This window comes from Gambusia affinis, linkage group LG20 (assembly GCF_019740435.1).
Source record: "Gambusia affinis linkage group LG20, SWU_Gaff_1.0, whole genome shotgun sequence".
Lineage (NCBI taxonomy): Eukaryota > Metazoa > Chordata > Actinopteri > Cyprinodontiformes > Poeciliidae > Gambusia > Gambusia affinis.
This window is the reverse complement of record NC_057887.1, coordinates 10,517,196-10,541,315: the sequence shown is the minus strand read 5'-3', so window position 1 is coordinate 10,541,315 and position 24,120 is coordinate 10,517,196. Positions and strand designations below refer to the sequence as shown.

Genomic DNA, 24,120 nt, shown 5'->3' with positions numbered 1-24,120 from the left:
CTATTTTCTGTTTCATCTCCTTCAGGAATGCCCCCAAACCTTAAATCTCAGAGTCCATTCTTACTCAACTGAACTCTGACTCAGAAACACACGTTTTATGTAATCATGCATTTTACTACTGGCTGCAAGGTTGAGCAGCGGTTAGCACTGTGGTCTTGCAGCAACAGCTTTCCAGGTTCAAATCCTCGTCTCGAATCTTTCTGTTTTCATGCATGGATTTTCACTGGGTACTCCCAAGTTTGTCCAATAGTTCAACAGTTCAAATTTGTAATCTACACCCAATTACTGTCTCACCACTAGTGGCAAGATATCACTCAAATAGTGTTGCTTCTTGAGGAGATCATAAAAAGCACCACATCTAAATAAATTAGGATAAGAAACAAAGTCACTTGCACCTATCATTATGGATGAAAACATTAAAGAGTGGTGAATCTCCCCAGAATCGGTCAGTCTACCAAATTTTCTCAAAGAGTGAGTTCATCAAGGAGCCATGCAGGCAGATATTAAAGAACCTCTAAAATACCACAGGCACCGGTTGTCTCAGATAAGATCAGAGTTCATAATTCAAAGATAAGAAAGAGACAAGGCAAGAAAGTTATCCACCCTAGAGTTCCAAGGTCAAAAACTTTGCTCACAAAAAAAAGAGGATAACTGCCCATTTTATATTTACCCAAACACACCTTGGTGATCCATAGAAGTTTTTAAAAATATTTTATGGATGGAAAACACAAGTAGTGGAACTTTGACTTCCAGCCACGTTTTCCCTCTTTTCATGTTATTTCCAAAGAAATGAGTCCAAGATCTCTCACTTTATCAGTAACTGTAGGGCGACTGTGGCTGCATGGTAGAGTACAATAGTCATCTTGCAATCGGAAGGTTGTAGGTTTGATTCCAGCTTCCTCCTGCCACATATTGATGTGCCTCTGGGCAAGGCACTTAACCCCAAATTGCCTACCGGTGTATCAGTGTATAAATGTGTGTGTGTTTGTGAGTGTGAATGGGTGAATGTGACTCTAGTGTAAAGTGCTTTGAGAGGCCAAAATGACAGGAAAAGCTCTATTTAAGTTCAGTCCATTTACCATTTAAAACTCGATTTTTCATAGCAAGCTGCTGTTTTTCAGCAGATTGTTTTACGATTTTTGTCATGCTAACTGACATCAGAATTTGAGCACCATAGTGCTGTCTTTGCATTTCATATAAGGGCTATCCCACATCTAGGATATTCTCAGATGAAACTGTGTGATGTCGTGATATTCGAAGTACTTCCTTTTACTTTTACAACACCTGCATATGGTGAGGCACTTTTCAGAGCCATGGTGCAAAGGCTGATGTGCACCATGACTTGTATTTACCTTGTGTGTTCACTGCAAACTGTCTTGCTGCTCCACTTACATGCTTGTGGTTTCCTTCCTCAGGATTCTTGAAAATTTGATCATGAATAAACATTAGGATAATCGAGTTTTGAGGTTTGGTAATCATGTCTGCACCTCAATGCAACAAAAGAAGCTACCAGGTGGAAGGATTCTTGGGAAATTATTTCCCTCCACCCCATAGGGCCAGATTGATTTGGAAAGCTTTCTTCTCTTACTAAAATTATAACCTGAAAATTATTTTCTGTATTTAACTCATATCTGAGTTTAAAATGCATTTTATGATCTGAAACATTAAAGTATGTGCTTAATAAAAAAACAACTTAGAAATCAAGACTTTTACCATCTAAAAATGCACGTAACAGATTACAGATGTAATTCTGACAATAGAAATGAAGGGTGATAAACCACAGGCATTCTTATAATAAACTAAAAAGTGACTCACTTTTGTTTCCCATTATCAAGCATCCTCCCTGCAACCTATACCACACCCACCTGCAGTTGTAACTTAATGACAAACAAATTTCTCATTATTTCTTTACCACAAGCTGCCTGAATAAAGCCTCCACTCTGAGGAACCGACTCGGCGACCTTGGAGCTGGTAATTTCATTAACAAATGCAATTTTCTGGGCTCAGCTTCTGTCCGACTTCATTTTCTGTCAAACACAATTTGCTCTATATAAGCAGAGAGAGTAAAGTAACCACTGCTGGTGCACATGCCTCCATCTGAAAGGTTTGGAAATATGATGTTGGGGGGAGCAGTGGGAGGGGACAACGAAAGTTTCCTCAAACAAAAAAATGCTTGGTGTGCACTAACAAAGAGGCCCAGGTCACCATGGAGTCACGCTTCAAGGTAACCCAGCTAAACTCAGCTGAGCTTTGACCCCACTGGTAGTCATAACATAAACCAACGTCTAATTCCTCAACCAGGGAAACATCTTGCATGCATACACAGTCAGGAGGAGAAAAGTCTCAGACTGTAAGAAACAGACGTGGCACTGAGATCGGGGGGTAGACTCCGGCTCGGGTAGCAGCCTGCCGCATATTATAGGAGATCTGCACCAAAAGCAAAAGAAAAACTTGTCATTGCTGAACATACTGAAACTGGAAGTCAATTAATTATTTCAATTTCATTTTAACAATCAAACTGGAAGTGAAAGCAAGGAAAGGACTGATTAATGAGACTGGAGAAGAGAAATCAGAAAGCTCTTTTCAGCAAAGAAGTTTTCATGCAAGTATAGCATTTAAAATGAGAATAACTGAGATTATACAGCAATGATATGCTCAGATAGAGTTCAGATTAATTTTTTCTCCTGAAGTATTAAAAATACAAGGATAAGACGTAAGAATTTTTTTAATTTTTAAAAAAATAATTTTTCTCGTTTAGTTCTAAATCCTAATTTCTTTGCCTAATGTATTGCATTGTTTAGCCCACTGAATTAAATCACATCACACCGAGTTAAATCAAAACATACTGAATCATGGCCAATGGAGAATCAAGTCACATTAAATCAGTGTTTGCGGCTCATATTTTACTTTTTTAATTTAATGTTTAAAACAAAAAAATGACATTTCTAAAAGGTTTTTATACAATCTCATACATAGTCATCCTCATTTCCCATACAAAAAAAAAAGTGTCCCGTTTCAGATCCTATTATATTACCGAGGTGAATTATTAATACGAACAAATCATATTGAGGTTTATGGTAATATCTGTCCCAGAAGACTTCTGGTGTAGAACAGCTTCATCCACTGCTCCAAACAGTTTCCTTATAGAAAACCTGAATGTTTCCAATCAAACCACCAACTGTGGCACCAGAACACGTCTTTGGGTCTTTCCCACCACACGAGTATTGTAGGTGCTTGGTGCAACCAGTGGGTTAAAACCACAATCCTGACACAAGATTATAATAATAATAAAAAAGAAAAAACACAATGGATCAAAGAAGGATTTCCAAAGCTTTCCAAACCAACTGGGCAGTGGAACAGGCCCATTCAGAGTCCCTCAAGTGTGACAGATTACAAAATCAGGAGCAATAAAAATGCAGCTTTTCTTCACCACAGGAAACGCATTCAGCTTCTAACGAAATTCAAGCAACAGTAGCTTTACAGGGAAATCGAATCTCATTTTTTTCCCGAAACGAGGGTAATCCGAGTTAGTTGCTATTCAACTATGCAGTGGAACAGCAGCAATGCAACAGCATTAAACTTCCTATTAGGATAATGTCTTCAAAGTAATCAATTCTCTTTGCTTTTATGCACTAATATAAAGCTGAATGATGTAAAGTTTTTGAGGAACAGCCGCCACAGTGCAACATTTTTGGTGGTTTGATTTTAAACTTGATTTTTGGGGGTTTTTCTAAGTAAAGCAGATATATAATTTGAGGTTGTCTATTATATCTGGATATGTCAGATGAATAAAGTACAAAATAGCTTATAAATATAATAGCATATTAGTAACATAATTCACCCAGAAATCATTTTTCTATTTTTCTGTCAAGAGTTTTGTTTCACATGAATAATGCACCAATTAATAAATGTTTTAATCTCTTTAAAAATTAACACATAAATATCATGTTCCTATTTTTTTTTACAAATGATAAGCTTGATAAACTCGTTGATCCCAGCTTCGTTCAGAGAAATATAATAAATTATAAATTACTAACAGAATGAATTTTACAGAAGAAAAAAAAAAACCTCTGAAATAGTGCATGTATATAAAAATGTCAGGTTTTTTTTCATGTGAAAAGATGTAATACTCTTCTTTTCCAACTTTATTGTTAAATCTACTCTCCACAAAACAACTTAAAGTAATAGAAACGTTAAATGGAGAAATATAAAGGTTAAAAACTGGAAATAGGATGGTGTTAAACTATCATGAGCATTTTTTTTTTTTTTTACTTTTCGGTGATTCTTATTATTATGTTATCATGACCACAATATACCGTACCCATTTTCTGCTACTTCTGGCAAGGATATTTCACCATCTCATGAATCATCTCAAACTACCGTCTCCAGTGGCCTGCGCAGTCACCAGATCTCAATCCAAAAGAGCACTTATGGGGTGTGGTGAAATGGAAGATTCACATATGCGATCAACATTAACTGTGCAATGCTAATATAGGCCAAAATCTCTGAGGGATGTGAATGGATATGTACCAGGATGTTGGGCTGTACTCCTGATTAATCTGTGTTAACCTTCCTGCAAGTGTTAACTGGAGAAGAATGAAGGCTGAACCTGAATCAAAACATGCTTAAAGAAGTGGTTTGGTAGTTTTGCACAACTTGTACAGTAAAACTAGCTAATTGTAGCTTTTTATGGTAAAACGGTAAAGGATTTGAAATTATACAGCGCTTTATCAAGTCCACAGGACCCCAAAGTGCTCTACACTACATTCAGTCATTCAACTATTCACATGCTGATGGTGACAAACTACTGGATAGTAGCCTCAGCTGCCTGTGACACCACCAACCCCTCTGACCACCACCAGCAGGCATGGTGAGTGAAGTGTCTTGCCCAAGGACACAACAACAGGTGGACAAAACCGGAAGCAAATCCGCAACCCACCTATTCAGGGACCAACTCTTCAACCGTTGTCCCTACCGTCTTTATCATTTATGGGGTTTTTTATTCATCAATTGAATTCCAAAGGAATATATGACATGAAAGGTGTTTTTAAATTGTTTATTCTCGTCTCATTTGTGTACATAACATCACCGTGGGTCTAAGTTTTTTTTACATCTACTTTGTTTGAGATGGATGACTGAGACAAAAGCCTGAATGAATTCGGCATCTATCTTTGTTTCCTGCAACAGTTCATCACCGCCAATCAAAGCTGTCAGCACTATCAGACAGGAAGTGAGATTATATCTTAGCGATGCTTTGATGTTTAAACAGCCAAACTTGAGCTCACAGACTCAAAGCATCATTTTGTGTAAACACAAAAGGGATACATGCATGACATCCGCTCACTGGTGAGTGTTGCACTTAACAATGAATAAATATACACCTTTTCTCAATTTGTTATTTTGCGTGCTCTTCACTAGTCCGTCTCCAGGAAGGAACTTTGATTGTTAGCTGATTATTTACAGCCCTGGAGGTAAACAGAATCTGAAGAGGTTATTGCCACGGCAATTTTGACTCTTGAGGGACAGCGCTTGTATTCCACAACACAACGTTGTTTATGACAGAAGGAAAATTAGTCGCTTTATTGTGTTGGGAGTTGGTTTTTTAAAACCATATCTGCAAATGAAGCAGTGACTTCACTCCTCCGCCACTTTCATTAACCAAAATGGCTCTGGCAGGCACAAAGCGAAGGCAGTCCTGCTCCAACAAATGTCCTCCTGGCAAAGGGAAACCTCCTGGCTCCCGGTGCCAAGCACTCCCATTGATGGAAAGCCAGTTTGTGAGCGGCCCCAGTGGTATTTCAGCAGAGCCAAGTTGACTCGTGCTAATAAGAGCAAAAAGCGGCTGCGTAATAATCCGTCGTTCTTCACCATTTTGGCCAATAACGACAGTTTTGCCAGTTTATTATCCCTGCTGCCTCAGAGGAGTTGTTTGATGGCACGAAGACATGGTGACAGATAAGCTGGGGGGTGGGAGGGTTGTGGTAACCATCTGCGTGGAAACCGCTGCTCAACAGACACAACTGAAAAACCTCTAACAGAATAAAATGAAACTCAACCTCCTACGAGAAAAAAAAAAAAGAATAGGGAGGAGCTAAAATGAAAACAAACAAACCACAAACCTGGAGCTTGCCGTCTGCCTGAGATCTGATTGAATGCCTCTAAAAGTGTGTTTGTGTGCCAGAGTGCTGATGTTACATTATTTCACTGACAGTGGGACCCCCCGGTGGTCTGTGGGAAGGCCGGTGCGAAGCCTGCTGATAATCTCTTGTCGTGTCCGCCATGACGGCATGCTTATCAGCAGTGACGCTTTCGTACGACAGAAAACCCCCCACAACAACATCATACAGGAGGATTTGCCGCATTCCTTTCTCTTAATGTAGTTTGACTTGCCAAATGACATTGGCCTCAGTGCCAAATATTACAGCAGGAAACCACTTGGAATTTCCTTCATGACAGGAAGGCCACAGAACATACAGCACTCAATCAGCTGAATATTCTTCTTACAAAATAATCTCATATTGATTTCTTCCACTTAACCTAAAGCAGATATGGTTAGTCTGTTTTTGTCTGTTGCATCAATGTTTACATCAAATTTTAAAGAATTTTTATATTTTATACATTTTGTGCTAGTTTGATCAAAATACAAGTTTAGTCTGGTCAACCTATACCATGCAACTTCCATCTTTTTTGCTTCACAATCTTCTCAAAACTGCAGGTGCCAAAGTTCCTTGTGCACCTTATTCCACCACATGTTTTCCTGTCTCTCAACTTTTCACTGATTTGCTGAAATCCATCACCTACACATGCAAGAATCTTTGGCAACAACAATATCTTCTTTTTTTTATTATTGGTTTTATGTAATAAATTAGAACAATGCATACACATAAATGAGGGCAATTTAGTAAAAGAAAGAAGTAAATCCTTGATAAAACCTTCAACTTTCCTATTTTTATCAGTTCATAGACAAATTTTTTTTAAATCTACTTTTTTCAAGGGAAAACCCATGTAGAATTTTTTTTCATTACAGTAACAAGAAGTGTTTTCTATATAAAACTTTAAAATACTATACTGAATCCCAAATCCGCATTGAAAATAGTGTTAAGTCTGGAGTTCTTGTTGCTTGTGCGCGTTCTTCTTCCACACTTTTACGAACCAGCCACCATACAACTGGTGATCAATTTTACACCGTTTTTAAATAATTCCAGCACATGTGAAAAGTTCCTCTATCACGCTTTCAATATGTAATTATGTTTATGTGATTACATCCTAATATATTTAAACTTCAACGTGTATTTTAAGTTGAAGAGAATTTGTTTAAAAAAATTTTTAGTCCAAGTTTGCGGATTAATTATGCAGCAGGCGGTGAGAACCAGGGTCGGAAAACACTAATCAGGAGTGTTTGCATTTCACAGAAAAAACAGAAATTCAAACAACGATTTATCATCTCTAGTGTCCAGCACACCCAAGTTTACAAGACAAAATAAATAAATAAAAATAAAAAGATGAAAGAGGAAAAAGGAAAAGAAAAAACGGTGGCAACAAGCGTCAGTGACCTGCAACTTTTAGGGGTTTAGTATCTAAACACTACAAAAGAAACAAATGATTAGCAGGGCTTCATAGAACTTGGCACCTGCTGATTCAGCCATTTGATTCAGTTGAGTTGGACACATCTAAAGTGTCAGTACAGTTTGATACTCCTGCAGGAGGCAGTTATCGTTGCTTTTAGCATCAGCTTTTTTCTTCCACTCAACTTTCCATTTGCTTTCTTTATGTTAGCAGCAATTGTTTTCCAGCACACATCCCTTTATAATACTGAGAAAGCTCTGCCACTGCACAACCTCTTACCCACCGGTTTTAAAAGTGAAACAACAACTGAGGCAATTCCAAACATACCGCTGGTGTCGTGTCAGTGGCGTTTTTCATACCAAGATACCACAACAAAGATCCAACCAAACTATGCTCATTATCCATTGTTTTACTTCTAAAGCCATCCCAGGAAACGCATGTGAAACTAAGCCTTTTGCACATGGACATCTCCAGACACATTGGATTTCCCAGCATCCCGCCTGCCTCTCCAAGCTCTGACATCACTGAATACCAGAAACAGAGCAGAGCACAGAGTTACATAAGAGGATGCTCTACAAATCTAAGCGTTGATCACTCACGCCCTACCGCAGAGTAGTAGATGATTTAGAAAGGAGGAGAGGAGAAAATAAGACGCACAGAAAAGGTCACGGAGAGAGAGGCCCTTCTGGAGAGCGACATTCTAGGAGGGATCGAATAAGGTCACCCTCATCTCCTACAAGGAGTCATGGCCTTGAGGAAAAGAGGAGGAGATGAGGCCAGGTCACATGGGGCTCCATCCATCCTCGTTTTTCCTCACGCTACCCTGTTACATCACTACGTCAGAAACCAAGCCAGCATTTTCCCAAGTGTTTTCACTGGACACATTGAAACATTTCTGCACCAAACAAAGAACAAGACCTATATGAAATCTTGGGTTACAAAATATTAAAGACTAGCTCTAAAAGACATGTTAGCTGCCACTTGCTAGAAAATATTCAATGGATTACTCCATTGCAGAGCAATATGTGAATGACAAACCTGTATAGGGCTAATCCCAGAAATAGAAGGGCTGGATTTATACTGATGGTTAATGTTTAATGAAGAGGGGCAGGACATAAAAGTTACTTAATTTAAGCCATATAGACTGAATCTATTTGGTTTTAATGCTCATTCTGCCATTTACTTTCTACTGTTTTCACCTTGCAGAGTTAACGACGCTCTACTAAGGTGCATCTGTTGCATGCTGAATTCGGCCGCAGTAGCAGCACACAGCCTTTAGATTGTCACCATCTCTCTTCACACTCCAAAATTAAATTAATGCAGCACCGCTTAGAGAGCTCACATCCTTTCAAGAGTTTGAATTGAGTGCTAACACTGAGCGATTTAATTATTACACAGCCTGTGGTGCAGGGACAAGGACTTTTAAAGGGGAAACCGTTGCAAATGTGTGAGGCAAATGATGGCCAATATATATTCTGATCTGCATTTATGATGCAATTGATTTCTCTGAGGATTCTCCTCTGGCCTGGGTTAGGGAGATAGCAACAGAAGGGAAAGCAGAGAGCGCTACCAAGTTTTCCCTCTGTCAGCGGCTCTCTGCGGTGTTAAAACGTAAACATTTCATCATTTTAAAGTTGATTTATTGATTTTAATGAATTCAGAGAAGATTAAAATCTTCTCTGAATTCATTGCGAGAAAAACTTACAAGAAGGTGGACTCTCTCTATTACTCAATAAGATTAATGCTTTGCAAAAGTATTCATAATTAACTTCACATTTTGCCACATTACAAGTACAAACCTTAATGCATTATATTAAAACTGTATGTAACATACACAATATGACGCGTAATTGGGAAGTAGAAGGAAAACACATGGTTTAATGCATTTTCAAAAATACAAATCAGAAAAGTTTGACTTGCATAATCCACCCCCTATTACTCTGATACACCTAAATAAAATCCAATGCTACCAAGTGTCTTCAGAAGTCACTTAAATGGAAAAGCATGTACTTGTGAGTAATTTAATCTCAGTCTGCAGAAAACCACAGCTGAGATAACCGGTTGGTGAGAAAACTGTTAGTCACGTATTCTGCAAAACCTGACTTTATGGAATAGTGCAACGGAGCAGATATTTTGAAAGAAAACTATTATGTATGGTGATGGGAGCATCATGCCGTGGAGACGCCTTCCTCTAACAAGGGCAGGATATCTAAAACCAATAGCAAAGACGATTCAACTAAACACCAGGCAAAGTTTGTTTAACAAGGACAGGGATGCTGGGCAGCAACAGAGGGCAATCCTGGAAGAAAACATGCTTAAGGCTGCTAAGGACTGATTCATCTGTCAGCAGGTCTTAAGCATGCAACCACGGCTCCTACGGAAAGGTTAAATCAAAGCAAGTTGACATGCAAGAATGACCCAGCCAAAGTCCGGGAATGAATACAACTGCCAAACTTCTCCGATTCCATTTTCGAACAATTTTAAACTCCACGTCACTGTCAATTTACTTTGTAATTATGCATGGTGTTAGTTTATAACCCTTAACGCTATAGAAACAAGTTTAAGTCTGGAGTTGTAACTTGAAAAATGTCAGTGAACTTAAATGCTTTTGCAGGGCTCAGGCACTCAATAAAAACGGCAGACTGTGAGCATTACATGACTCACTATGCAACATGCAGCATAGTGCAATTTACCTACATGCAATTTACCTTTAAGTTAGTTTGCATCTATAGAAAACATCGAAAAGAACTGAGTACAGAACTACAACTAGAGCGTTTTTCAGATGCTCATAAAACTATTTCTACTACTTCTGAGCGAGGGAAACTTTTATTAAAAAATAGAAAACTGAGCAGCCTGAGAGTGGTCTGCAACATTTGGTGAGTGAGTCCATCTGCCTTCAAGTGTGTGCACGTGTGTATGCGTGAGTGGACCATGCGCGCCCCGGAGTACAGCAGGCAGTTCAGTCCAAGTCTGGGCCCAGAGCGCAGCACCCGATCCCGGCGTCAAAACACCAACCAGAGCAGGGCTCCAACTGGCGTTCCATAAGCGGCGAAGTGAGCATTAAATAACAGAAGGAGCGTTCAATACGCCATGTGAATGTGCGAGTCAGTATGCGTGCGTGTACGGGTGGGTGTGCGTCTGTCGGCCGCAGGGCTGATCTGTCAAACCAGCCCGGGCTACACAAGCTACCGCCGCCGAAGTGCATGCAGACCACGCTGCCACGGAGGCTTCGAACCCCCGAAAACAACACTTACCGTCCCACAGTTTCCCCGCGCGCCGTGGACCCCACGTTGTCCTGGGAATTGGGTCATGGGGCGGAAACGAAGCGGGAGAAAAAGTAAGCCGGGTTCCTCCTGGTTGCTGTAGAAAGTGTGGAGCGGCAGGGCTGGATGGCTCTTTCCTCCCCCCCACCTCCGCTCTCCGGAGCGCCAGTCCTCCGCCTGGCCACTACTGCTGAGCCTCGTACCGTTTAAAAACAGACTCTCCTGTCCGCTTTCCAACGACGCTTCCTAGTTTGATTCCTGTTTTGCCGTTCTACAGTTACGTTTGGATGAACTGCAACGCGTGTGTATGCGTGTGGAGTGGAAAGAACCAAAAAAGAAACACTACGCTGTCGCTCCTCCCTCCGCTGCACTGTGTGCTGTACAGTAAGAGGAGCCGCACTTATTTAAACTATCTACTGCTCTCTACAGGACCCGCGCTGCAAAACACGCACTGACATGTCCGGGACGCTCGCAGGTGACAGGCGGAACATCCTCTTCTCGACTCGCTTCTGCGGTCCTTATTTATTGACTTCATCATGACTGAGCTCAAACCTGCTCCTCCTCCTCTTGCTGCCGCTCTTCTGTTTGGTAGATGCTATAGGTCATCTCGGATTTTGGCAGATAAAAGCCGTCTGAGGAAAGGTCAGTTAGACGGAGGCATTTAGTTAAAATCCGTGTTCTTTTACAAATTCTCACTTTTTAAAGTGATTGTCAAGAAGGAAAAAAAAGATTCTTAAATGTTTTTTGTTTAGAAATATTTCGGAGTCAGTCATAAATTAAAACAATTCTTATGATTTCATTTCGTCTTGCTTAGATGATTTCACGGGGCGTTTTGTCATGATGTGTGTGTGTTTGTTTGTGGGCCCAAAATGCAGAAAGGAACTGGGAGCACGGGTAATACTGAATGTTATCTATCGATAAAACTGAAGACTTACAAAAATGACAGGGAGACAGAGACAAACAAAAACAAGAATCCAGAACACAAAGCCAGCCGGGGGAAGCAACGAGGTCTTACAGGAAGAAATATAAAAATATAAATAGCTATAATTAATTGCTATTCGTGGCAGTACATTCCTTAATGGACCCACAAAATGCTTTTACTTTTTTTTTTTTCTTTGTTTTTTGTTTTTTCCAAGAAACTTTAATATGAATAGTTTTATGTATTACTATCATTATTATTATGCACTTACATTACGTGTGTCCTTTTTTTCATTTATATGTATTTTTTTCTCTCTTTTTCATAGTTTTAGACCACTTTTATTAGTTTCCTGTAAATTGCCACCTTTTTTTGACTGTGAAAAACAAAGTTATGATATCACTCAATTTCAACAAAAGAAAACAAGGAAATACTCAGATTTGACAAAAAAAAAAAAAAAAAAAAAGGCTTGGAATCCATACATGTTTAGATAAAACTGAAAATATAGAACTGGTTTTCCAGTGGGAAAAAAAATGAATGTTAATGAAAAACTAAAAAAATAACTCAGTGTTAAGAAATGAAATACTGAGTCGTTTGTCCATAGGTATTGAGCATGTTTTTTTTTGTTTGTTTGTTTTTGTTTTGTCGTTTTTTATTTTTGTCTTGTATGACTTTTTGGGGAGATACAAGTCAAATCAAACATTATTGCAGTAATTGTTTTTTTTTTTTGTTTTTTTTTATTTTACACCTACTCACTTTTATCATAAAACAACTTTGACAATGTAATCCCATGATATTACAGAAACATTGAGACGCTTGAAGTAGCTGTCACTGAAGTGGACATCTGGTCTGGAGACTGGATGGATGAATATGTGAATAAGTGCAAGGACAAACAGATGGATAATAACCCTTCTCTGTAAATTTATTCCCAATGCAACCCATTGGAAATATGGAGGAGCATCTGGGATGTTTGGGACTTTGGTTTAGGTTTAACATTCAACAATATGACTCAAACCAAACCTCCAAAATATGCCAAAAGGGAATACTTCCAAATTTCTTAAAATCTACTTTTTTTATGCAAAGAGCTAGAGAGCTTTGTTTATTATGTGCTAAAACAACCTCAATGACTGAACAAACAAAAACATTACGACCTGATAAAGTCAGCAGTAAATATTCAATTTCTTTTCTACGTCGTTGTGTCGGACTTATGTTGTGTAGTGTAACGTTTACTTTTAATGACACCATTAGAGGCACACTGTATTACCGTTGGAGGGAAGTGTGTAATCAATAAAAGGTTATAGCTTAGTGTATATTTCCCTCTATAAAAAAACGAAAACAAATGCCAAATCAAACTCAGGATGAGAAGCACAGTCATTCACACTAACAGAATGTGTTGTTTTAAAAATCTACAAAGAACATGTAAGTCTGCTATTAAATTGTCTCCATATACAGCTTTGGCAATTGTTTATGCTCATGCAGTGTGGCATTTACAGCTTAAAACCTCAGTATGCAATATAAACAGTTTTTTCAGCCACATTACAATATTAATACTGATGTGTTTTGTCTCCATTAGAATTCAGATTAAAAGCGGATTAAAAGACAATCTGTTTGGGTTGGAGATCGGATTGACCTTTCGACTTATAAAAACAGTGATCCCATTTAAGCCCTGACGTCCCCTGATTTCATTACTTTTAAATACACATAGTTGAAATATGTGTCCTTCAGATGAGTTGCTAATGAATGAATGATGCAAGTTCTGTGATTATTGTATGTGCAGTGCCTTCCAGACACACTCTCTTTTTCTATTTCGATTTTACATGTATTTAGTGAAATTTTACGTGATTTAAAACAATAATGTGAAGTGGAAGGAGTAATTCAAGTTCTTTTAATTTGCTTTATTTTGCACATTAAAATTTTAAAAGTATATCATATTCTTCCAGTCACCCTTAGTTTGATGCCTTTAAGTAAAAATCCAGTGCAACTAATTGCCTTTAGAAGTCTCTTAAGAAGTCGATGGTGTCTATTTCTGTGTGTGATTTAATCTCAGTATTAATCCCTCTGTTCTTAAAAGGCATCAAAGGTTTCTTATAGACCATTAGTGAACAAACTGCATCACGGAGACCAAGGAACACACCAGACAGATCAGAGATGAAGCTGTGGAAAGTTTGAAAAATGTTTTGTTTGCAATGCAGTATCCCAAGTGTTAAACATTTCATAAAAGTCTGTTCCATCCGTCATCTGAAAATAGAAAGAGTATCTTACAGTAAACCTACCAAGACACAGCTTTGCACTAAACTGACATGTTTAACTGCCTGGAGTCCCATGGCAAGCTCAGAGGAGCTTCAGAGATCCACAGATCAGGCGAGAGAATCTGTAAGTTGGACAATTGTGTGTCCTGCACAATAAGAAAAACCTGACCTTTGTCTAAGACTGTCAAAAAGAACTCATGCTTTTGAAAGAAGTTCACAAGAAATCCATTACAAACCATGTAATGGACACAGCAAACATGTGGAATAGGTGCTCCGGTTCAGATGAAACCAAAAGTTAAGATTTTGACTTGCATGCAAAATAGTGTGTGGTTGAAAGTATCTCCACTAATCTACTACCAAGCTACCTAGAAACTAAATGCCTTTGGTTAGTATAGCAGTGTCCGCACCATGATATGGGCATGTTATTCTTCAGCAGACATGAGGAATTGCTGGTCAGAGTAGATAAGGACATGGGTGTGAAAAAAAACCCCGGTACAATAGTGGCAGAAAGACCTGCAGAAGAGGTGGAGGTTCAGCTTCCAAAAGGAAAACAACCCTAAACATAAAGCCAGAGCTACAACGGAATAACTTACACCAAAGCATGTTTGTGTGTTAGAAAGGCCCGGTCAAATTCCAGCCGCAAATCTAACTAAGACTGTGCATGAAGAGCTGAAATTTTTATGATCATAGAAATTCCTGTCCAATCTGACTATGATCGAGCCTTTTTGTTTGAAGTACGGTCTGAAACAAACATGATTTGTATTAAAACGGGTTACTACTAAAGTTTCTTTCATTTTCTTTACATCATAAAAACTAAAGATCTTCTCTGTCTGAAAAGAAGATAGTAGCGAAGCCTTTATTATAAAATGTCTACTGTGTTGTGGGTTAACATATGCAGTACTCATTTAGGGGTAAGATGAGACCAAAATGATTCTGTTTATGTCTTTTGCAAAGAGTCTAATAATTATTAAACCTTTTATAATATTCAAAATTGCATTTATTTTTATGGACCTCGTAGAAATCAAAACTCAAGAATGCATGGATTTAAATCTGATGGGCGTCACCATTAATTAACAAACAGGTGAGCCTCTTCTTGGCCAGGCCAAAGTATTTTTTTACTTTTAATAAAACAACTTCAATAAACCACTCAAAGAGAGTATTAATTAATTTAAATAAATTTAATTAATCTACATTCCTGCTTTCAAATTGCACTTACAGTACTCAGCTTTTCCCTAATTGCATGCAAGGAGGTTTATAGCTACACCTGTGACATTTGCCAGTTGATCCACCCTTTGAAAGACTACAATGACAAAGACCAGTCTTAAACCTTTCTGAATATGAATGCAGAACCTGAGCCCCATCATTCACAGTAACAAAACCTCTTTGCAAACTTTGAATGTTTAGTCTGACAGACAACACTTCCACCTTTTCCCCTCCGTTGCAGTGAGCAGTGCAAGTTAATCTAACAAATGGCTGTCAGGCCTGATACCAGAGAGGCTCTGCTTTGAATAATGGATCTATCCGTCAGCAGTTATCACTTAATTGCAGTAGTACAGAGTCTAATCACTGATAAAGATCTCTGTTAAATAAAGCGAATGTGTTGTTCCCTGATTTAAACTGACAGTGATAAAGGTTAGAAGGCTAGAACCTTGATAATTGCCAAATGTATCTCTGGAGAAAATAAACATACTCATTGAATTGTTTTGCTTTGTGAGTTTCCTCTCCCCAGCAACACTCTGCAGCCCATTCTAGGGCGCCCAAGCTGTTCCATGAAGACCAAAATTGAGAATATTCAAAACCCTTCAAACCCTCACATAACACAGAGACTGGAATCTTCCCTGTTTTTCCTTTCAGAGCTGCTGTTTTCCAACACTTTCTTGCGACCAAGAAGGAAATCCATTTCAATGGGCTCTCTGAATTTCAACCATCCTCAAGTTTTTGCTTTTGCAAAAACAGAAGCTCAAGTGCATTTGAAGCTTTGTTGGAAAATGTGTCTTAGCATTTTTATTTTCTTTATACAAAGTCAACTTTACGCAGCCTTGCTGCCCTGAAGGCAGCATACTGTGGGAAACGAGCTTACCTCCAGCTGATCAGAGCTGGAGGCAGCAAATACCAAGAACTAATAATCATTTTACATGGAACTGATTATACCAGCCCATGTGAAAGACAGATGTGAGGTGGTGGCTGTGATATTTGTTCTCTGTATTAAAGCATTGAAGGTAGAACGTGGGTATAGGAAAAAAAAATGGATTCCACCCAAAAGATTGATAAAGTAGTTTTACTGGCACTGTGAATCACTGTCTTCGCTCATAAAAGCCTCTTAAAGCATTTTATAGTATTTGGTATGAGAGGTGCTCGATATTCAGGATCCTTTTGACATTTTTGGCCCAGGAATGTACGTAGGATTATATCTGTGGGAAATTACACATAAAACAAAGTATTTCTCAGCTGGATTGCACAATAAAGAAAATAACAGGACAAAAAAACTAGAGCTACAAACATCTAGATAATAATATCTCAATTTTATTCTTTGCTAACTATCAGAAGGGACTTTCTGAAATTTAAGGAACAATGAGAGGGAAGAAACCAACCCTATGAGCTGTACTTTTTTTTTTTTTATTTAATGTGACAGGCTGCACATCATCAATGAATCGGTTGAGATAAAAGGCTCCTACGGCTGCACCCTGTTGCGTGTGAAAAATTACCTGCCCCATTTTCTACATTGTCTCATGCAACAAATATGCGGCCTGCTGTTAGCCAGTCAATCACTGGATCCTACGACCTCTACAATATACAATATACAACATGTCCAATGTTTTAATATATATATATATATATATATAAACAGAATTGAAAGACAACACAGTCGAAATACAATAACCATGATTTTTCTCCCTGACAGAAATATATTTATGTTTGCTTTTTTAAAATGAGGAGAAACGTTACACAATTATTGCCAAATGTTATACAGTCGCAATTGCCACATTTTTTTAACCCACATGCAGAAATACACATTTTCCTTTCTTGTTTTTTGTTGTTGTTTTCAGTCAGAGATATTATGAAAAAGACATAATATCTTTTTTGGCAGAGGAAACATTCCTCAATCTTCCCTGAAGTTCTACATTTGTTCAAATGAAGAAATATTTATTCTGCCATGGAAGAAAAACTCATTACCAACACAGAGGGCTGCAAATCTTAAGCGAGTGTGCAGAGTGTGCATGGGAGAAAGGAATTACAAACCATTCCTTATGGGAGAATATATGTTCTGTTCACTTTATAAGGACAGGATCATTAATTTACTTTTCCAAAATATAAAATACTAAAACATTGATCATTGTAAAGAGAAAGCCTAAGGTAACATAATTTTTTTATTAGAAAACATGAATTCACAGGAAAACAAGTCAAATCTGACTTTATACATTTGCTAAATGTATAAAATCAGATTAACACAATATCTAAAATAACATTTTTCTCAGACTATATTTTATGACACGTTCAAACGTGATAAAATAGGATTTTTGAAAAAGGTACCTTATTAGTAGTGCAAGCAACTTCAAAAGATTAAACTGTCTTTATTTTTTGTTGCAATTTTGTGACTATTATGGTCTAGCCTTTCCATCTGAAAGAGTTAAACATTGTTCCAAGTTGTCAAGAGAATACATCATTTATGAAAACAAACATGAAGCCCACAAAAAAGTAACTGAAGTAACTTTTTATACTTAGCATCCTGAGTAAATGACTAAAACTAATTTGTTACAGTAAGCAATACTAAGCTTTTGTGATACCATTAAAATTTTACTGTAAACTGTTTTTATGGGATTAGGCTTATCTAGGAGCAACCTTGTAAAAACTATGGAGATTGTCTGTGTTGTTAATCCTGTGGAAATTAGCCATGTCAATTTGCAAAGTAAAAATTCCCCTGCAAATTACCTATTACAGTTGCTGAACTCAGAGATCCTGTGGTGATACTAACCCAAAGAGAAGAGGCATCTCTGTGATTTGGATCCAGGCGTTTATGTTTTTCTTTTTTGTTTAAATGGCACATTTTTATTTTCTTTTGGCTAAGAATGGAGGCTGCATTGGAGTGCTTTGAAAACCTTTTGGGTCACATTTTGGTATTGTGTTAAAAACTACACTGACTGGACAAAATACAGTGGACACAGATCAGCAGATGTCAGCTCCACACATTTCCACAGTCATCACTGACTAGAAACCTCCGATGGGATCTCAAGCGACTTCGATCAGAAGCCTCCTGTCTCGAATAGCTTCAGACTCTGAGTTGCAAATGAAATGCAAAATTTTTCTTTCAGCTGAAAAGATTACTTTGGATGACTAAGCAACAGTCTAGTTCTTCTTCTTTCTTTTTTTTTTCCATTTGCCCAAACACAACACCAATGAAGTAACATTGATTCAAGTAATTCAGCATCCTGAGTAAATGCATTCTGACTAATTAGTCCATGCTTACAGTAATCTGCCCCAATCCTCCCAAGGTTGTGTTAATACTTGCTGGTTTTGCATCTTTTGTTCCCCAAACTTTTCATTAGGACTCTGATTTTACCATATCTATCATATTGCTGTGAAGTGTGGGGAGTTAATTACAAGAGCTCTTTACATCCGGTAACCGTCCTACAGAAACGAGCCATTAGAATCATCCATAATGTCGGTTATTATGAGCATACAAACCCGCTCTTCATAATATCCAGAATTCTCAAATTTGACGAGCTTGTAGAATTTAAAATGGCTCAATTTATGTTCAAGGTATCTAAAAAGTTGTTACCTGAGCACATACAGAGCACGTTTTCTGAAAGAGAAGGGGGGTATAACTTAAGGGGTCACTCAAACTTCAAGATCCGCAATTTTAGAACAACAAGAAAAAGCTTCTGTATTTCAATTAAAGGTGTAAAGTTATGGAATAAGTTACATGAAGATTTAAAACAAAGCAATAGTTTAACACAATTCAAAAGAAAGTACAAAGAGGTAATTTTCAATAGATACACACATGGGGACAGAAAGCAATAAGGTGTGTATTGAAGATAACAACTTGGTGTCAGGGTTTAGAAAGATAAACCAGCATAAAATGGGAAAATGTATAGGTAAATATTAGTAACTGTTACTTCTGACTGCCACTTTGATTTTGATTTTTTTTTAATGACAGTAGGACTCTAAAGTCTCAAGTGTTTAGGGGTAGGAGTTTATAAGTTCTCACTTCTTCCTACCCCATTTTGAGCATGATATGTTAACTGAAACAAAAAATCTGTATTTTCTCTTCTTTCTTATGCACTTCTTGTTACTGTGCACTATTTTATTTTTATATTTGTATCATGTTCGAATAAATTTCATTTCATTTCATTTCATGCTTGGATACAACACTGATCAGCCATTTTCCCTAGTTTTGATCCTTTTGCAGATACTTTTCTTCTGAATGGTGCAGGTGACTGTCAGACAGCTGTTCTCCTGATGCTATATACCATAATACGGTCATAAAATATTGTTTCTGTCATAAAACACTTCTCTGAATTTGAGGTTTTTATTAGCTGTGGTTTATTATTATGAAAAAAAAACCCACAAAATATATTTCTCCCATATACTGGAGCTATCATTTAAATGTTACTTTTTGATTGAATTGCAATAAATGCACAATTAAGAAAACAATGTAGGGTAAAAACAATTCACCTTGCAAAGGCAGCCTGTGTGCATGAGGAATGTTAATAAGCCTGAACAAAGCAAGTTTGCCGCTAAGATTGCTGTCGCAAGCATCAAAAGGTTTCAAATTGGACTGAACAATAAGTCGAATTTAGCTCCAAATAACTGGAATAAACTTCCTGTTTTGCTACTGTGCTTTCCGTGTTGACTTGCTCGTTCAACATACTCCACCTATGTCTTGTCCTTTTGTAGTTTCAGTGCTATCTATATGTTTATCTATATCTATATCTATATCTATATCTATATCTATATCTATATCTATATCTATATCTATATCTATATCTATATCTATATCTATAGCTCATCTTAAAAAATAAATAAATCCTGGAACTCATTTTCTACCTGACTCGTTTTTTTTTTTGTGCAGCACACCTGATGATGCTGACTCATGTTCAATAGGAAATTTAAATTTCAGACGTATGTCTCATTCTATCTGCGTTTTTTTTTTTTTTTTTCATCCTCAAAGGGAGCCACACTTTGATGTCCCTTAAATCTCATTACAACCGGGACCCGGCAACAGCAAAGACTGATTTCCCCCTGGTTTTCCGGTGGTGAGGAGGAAATGATGGGAGGCAAAAATCCCCATGGAGCTCAATCTAAAAGGATGAGGCTGGCCGTGAAAGAAACCTTTTGAAACTCATACAGCAAGTGTCTCATGCCAACATGCAGGCAGACGTTATTTAGCAGTGATTAGCAACACCCAGTGTTACATTTTCAGAAGGTGGCTGAGCTGCATGACAGAAGGAAATTCAGACACATGTTTCACAAGAGTTCACACAGACATGTCACTTACAAGGGCAAATATTTTATCTGCACACATTGCCTGTACATGCAACATGTTAGCCACAGTATATTTGTATAACATTAGTGTAATATTTCCAAAACTTTTTGAGTCACGAAGGCCTAACTTGCATTGAGGGGTTATAGAGAAAGGAATCAGAACTGACATGGTTTTGTTTGCCAGATTGGGGAACTCCTTGGCGTCAGTCAGCCAAAAACCGTCCAGAGGTAGATCGGCTAAGCTCAGTTTAGTTCCTCCAAAATCATGTCCTTTCCAACTGCAGGAGAGCTGTATGATTTCCTAACCCAGTTAAGGCAGTCAGTGATATATTTGATGTGTTTCCAGAGTGGAACCATCAAATTTGAACAAAATTCATTTATTTTATCAGTAGTTGTGAGAAGATCTTGATTTAGACCTTACACTGTACACTATGTAACTTTGTTTTAAGTCACTTAGTCATTAACTTATTACTTAGAATCTCTCATGTCTCTGTGTGTGTGGTTTTTTGATGCATACTTTAATTTTCTTTCGTTGGTGTTCGTGCCTGATGAAGGTCAAAAGCTAAAATGTGCTGATCTTCTAGTAAAGTTGTGTTAAGTGTTCCTGAGTCATTCACTTCACCTGTGAAGTATTGGCAATCTGTTTTTGGCCTGATCTGATGCCTGTTGATTAATTTGCTCTTATTTACCAACCACTATCTACTCTTGATTCATGGTTTAATAAAAAGTGTGGAAAATGAAACATCTGAGAGCTCTCCTTCAGCACTTTAGAGCCAATAAATAACAAGCCAACTTAATTGTTAGGATCAAATCATGATTATCTTTGAATAGTTATCATCGACAAGCAATAATATATTCAATTTTCATTCAGCACATCATACATCAAAGCAATTACTTTGTGTCGGACAGCAGCAAATCTGCCGTGGTGCGAATGATTGCAGAGATAAACTCAGCTCCAAGCATTGATCTGGCTTTGGCTCACACAATAATCTCTCTTCGGAAACCTTGCACTGTGTTTATGCCCTGCGCTCTGCCAAACTCGCTGCAATGAAGCTTAATTTTTGTCTGGTTGTCAGGAGTGTTGACGAAGCGGGAATATGCTGCAGTTTAAGAAGGGTGCATGACCATTGAGAGAGAGAGAGAGCTGAGAGCGGCTGGGCTGCTAAGATGGAGAAGTCTGGAAGTCTGGGTCGAGCTGCCTCTCTATGCAGAGACTTCAAGCAGAAAGAACAAACATTTATCCAGCGCTGACATTTTAATGAGTGAGAGTTCTGTGTTTATCAGAAGTTTTAGAAAATGTGCAGTTTGAGGTCAAATGGAAAAAAAAAAATAATAGAAGAACTGTTTCTAATCTTTGATTTTTCTAATTTCAGTGCAAGCATGAATGTCTGAATGAACCAATAATAATAATGTATATATTTGTGTCTGGTCACAAGAACTTTGCAATGAACTCTGTTCTGTTTTGAGTGACTGGATTCGATACACAACGTAAGATGAGTAGAAAAACAATATGTAATTGTATGCACCAACCCATTGCTCCTCTTTAGCATAAAAAAAAGGGAAATTGAGAGATTGGGCAGAAAAAAACGAATGTCAGTGGAGTGCAGCAGACCGACAGGAAAATGTAGAGTAATTACAAAAAGAGCTTTTAACAAGGAAACAGCAGTGCCTTTTCTGACAGTTCATTTGCAAAGAAAAAAGGAAAAATACTCATAGGTCTTGAACTCAATGCTGTGTACGGAATTTCAAAAAATATTTTAATCTGAGTAAAAAGTAAAAAGCCATGGTACAATCAAGTTTACAGAGTCATTTCAGCAGCATTGAAACTGCTAAATAGCAAAGAATAACCCAGAATCTGGATTATGTGGCTAACATTGGTACCCTGTATTTTGTCTGTGTAGATTAATGTGAACACAGAAATAGCGAAGGCTCTATTACACGACTGCACAAATAAACCGTCAGCTTTTATGTGTTTCATACTTAAGCATGGAAATATTACATAGAAGCCGATTATTTTTAAAAGAAAAACAGCAACTAAAACTGCATAAAACCCACCAAACGAATGTGTTTGTAATTTTTATTTTTTTTTCTGTGGTAGGCTGTCAGTATGAAAATGCATTTAAATCTATTGATGTGTTGAAACAGAACTGGTAATGGCAGGGCAAACCGAAGAGAAGAAAAGAAGGGCATCTGTGGATGTAGTATTTTTCTCACCATCTGTGCACGATAAAAGTGGCACTCAGGGTGAAAAACACATATCTTGGATGAACAATCTACCACAATAACAGAGAACACTACAACACTTTTATGCTCAACTTCTACAGCATACTTGACTTTGCTTTTTTAATGTTGTGAGAGAGGCATTACAACGATCACAACCAAACAAGAAAAGTAAGTCAGAATAAAAAAAAACCCGGATACACTGTTTTAGAACATTTAATGCTTCAGAGCTTAGATTATTTGATTTATACTGCAGTTTCTCAGAACAATAGCAAGACCACTAATATTTGTAACGAAAAGCCAAAAACGAATTTGAGGAGTTTCATTTAGATATGTTGCTTTGCAGGTTGAATAAAAAATAATAATTCCCTTAGGATGTTTTTTTAAAACCTTAATAATAATAAAGTTCATGTTTTCAAGAACTAAAACACAAAGTCAACATATTCTATAAAGAGGGAACATTTTTTTTTAGCTAGTGGAACATCTAACATATATGACTTAAAGATAGTGTAACTCTTCTGATATTTGACCTGATAATGTGATCCTGGCATCAGTTAGTGTGATAAAAGAAACGAGAGACAATCATTTATTCAGAGGCACTGTAAAAGAGTAAAAAAGAAAGGATTTCCGGGATAAATTATAATTATATCCTTCAGGAAGGGAACATTGTGGCTAATGCTTTTCAGGGCAGCTTTGCTGGTCATTTGCCATTTGCTTGAGAACCTGACAGAGATGCAGTGTGTCAGCCTTTCTCAATATAGACGTGGTAGAAGAGAGGCCACAGTTCATGTCGAACCTTTAAAGTTGTGGTTTGTAATCCTATACCTGTTTGTTTTTTTTATTATTGTCTGTGTCAAAATAATTGAAAACTTAGAATCGACAAGAATAGAATCTTGACTTTTTCCCTTTAGAAAAACCTTTAAGCTCTCCTCAAGTGTTTTTTTTTCTCTCTCTTTCAGGTCTTAAAAAATAGAAAGGCAGTGTGAAACATGGTTTGCAGCGTAAAATGAAGTGACCCAACAATGGCGCTTTCATCCGCGCTGTGGGGAACATTCACTCCGATATTTTATACACTCTGTAGGTAACTGAGAACTGGGTGGGGGGTGTCCATCTTGTTTGCTTTCTGTAGGTCTCCATGGTTACAAGAATTACAGCAAACAGAGGTGAAATGTATGTGTTTGTGAAGAGTGAGAAGGAGCACAAAATGGCATCAACAGTTTGCAACAGGCACAAAAATCACAAGTATGTCTTCTATCGCACTGGCGAGAGGCCATCATCTTATTTCAAACAACTACAAAAGAGATCGACTTTGACTGTTCTCTTCCTCACTAGTGCTGCTCTTTGACAGAACCTGCATCCTCCACTTGTTCCTTAGAGTGCATGTTTGAGTATTTCTGAATATCTTTTGCCTGATAATGAGAAA

At 37.7% G+C, this 24,120-nt stretch overlaps 1 protein-coding gene across 1 annotated transcript in view; it reads right to left on the bottom strand.

Annotated features, from left to right (window-relative positions):
• Nucleotides 1-12,098, bottom strand: part of LOC122823436 (thyroid hormone receptor alpha) — a 124,840-nt gene extending 112,742 nt beyond the window's left edge. The window contains exon 1 of the mRNA XM_044103062.1: nucleotides 10,821-12,098. The gene's annotated coding sequence lies outside the window, so the exon portion shown is untranslated. The remainder of the gene's footprint in view (nucleotides 1-10,820) is intronic.
• Between the last annotated feature and the right edge of the window lie 12,022 nt (nucleotides 12,099-24,120).